Source organism: Penaeus chinensis, chromosome 20, assembly GCF_019202785.1.
Source record: "Penaeus chinensis breed Huanghai No. 1 chromosome 20, ASM1920278v2, whole genome shotgun sequence".
In the NCBI taxonomy this organism is placed as follows: Eukaryota; Metazoa; Arthropoda; class Malacostraca; order Decapoda; family Penaeidae; genus Penaeus; species Penaeus chinensis.
In genome coordinates this window covers 24213453-24214758 of record NC_061838.1, presented here as the reverse complement: position 1 = coordinate 24214758, position 1306 = coordinate 24213453, and positions in this window count along the sequence as shown.

The window sequence follows — 1306 nt, the reverse complement described above, 5'->3', positions numbered from 1 at the left end:
TAATAATAACAACAAAAACAATAAAGATAATGATAATAAAGGCGTAGCTAAATATTTGGAAGACCGAGGGATGGAAAAAGTATACGAGGCAAATAAAACTCATTTAAAACTTTGCATATAACTTATCTTAACTAGTTATTCATCTTAGTAGATTTGCGAATTTGTTCTTATTAATTATTATAATTATTAATGATTATTATTATCCTCCCTTAGTTATGCACACACACACACACACACACACACACACACACACACACACACACACACACACACACATATATATATATATATATATATATATATATATATATATACACATACATATACACATGATTCAAGCAATATTCTAAATCTAGCCGAACCAGAGAACGACAATAAACAAAACAAAATCGCATCACAGCCACTCAGAGGACGCGTGCTCTGAATGCTCTCTGATCCTTTCAAGGTCACGTCGATTCCATTCACGTCACAGGGAAGTCATGTCCTGCCATTCGGACGAGCGAGAGAACGACCATCATACGCGTATATGGTTCGAGACACGGCCAATTTCCTAACCTCGCTTCTATAGACTATAGTATTTTTTTACGTACGATAGATGAAAATTAATAGCTTATCTTGGTTAGTATTTTTTTTTTTTTTCTTTTAGTGATTTAAGACGATTAAAAAGGGGAAACAGTATATGATTAACATCCATTTAATGAGGGTTTGTTATTATCCTATATAACAGATATTTAACAGGGTTTTAATAGCAAGAAGCCGTTTGTCGTGTGAAGTGGTAATTGTCCATGAGCAAGGGAGGGAAGTTGGAAGGGAGGGGAGGGGAGGGGAAGGGAGAGGGGGAGGGGAGGGGAAGGGAGAAGGGGAGGGAGGGGAAGGGAGAGGGGAAGAGGAGGGGAAGGGAGAGGGGGAGGGAAGTTGGAAGGGAGAGGGGGAGGGGAGGGGGAGGGGAAGGGAAGGGTGGAGGTTGAGGGGGGTAGGGGAGAGGGAGAGGGAGAGTGGAGGGAAGGGAGGGGGTAGGGGAGGGGAGAGGGAGAGGGGCTTGATGGACGAAGGGAGGGGGGTTGCTGAGGGCGAAAGAATCATTAAGGGTGAGGGGAGGGACTATTAACGGTGGGGAGAGGGGTGTATCAAGGGAAGGGAGAAGGTTATATCAAAGTAGGGGAGGAAACATTAAGGGTAAAGAGAGGAAGTGTTGAGAACAAGAGGAATTTGACACTAAGGGTGATAGAGGGCGCGTACCAAGGGAGTAAACAGGGCTGCATGAATGACCACCGAGCGTACGTGTTCATTGAATCAAACGAGCACG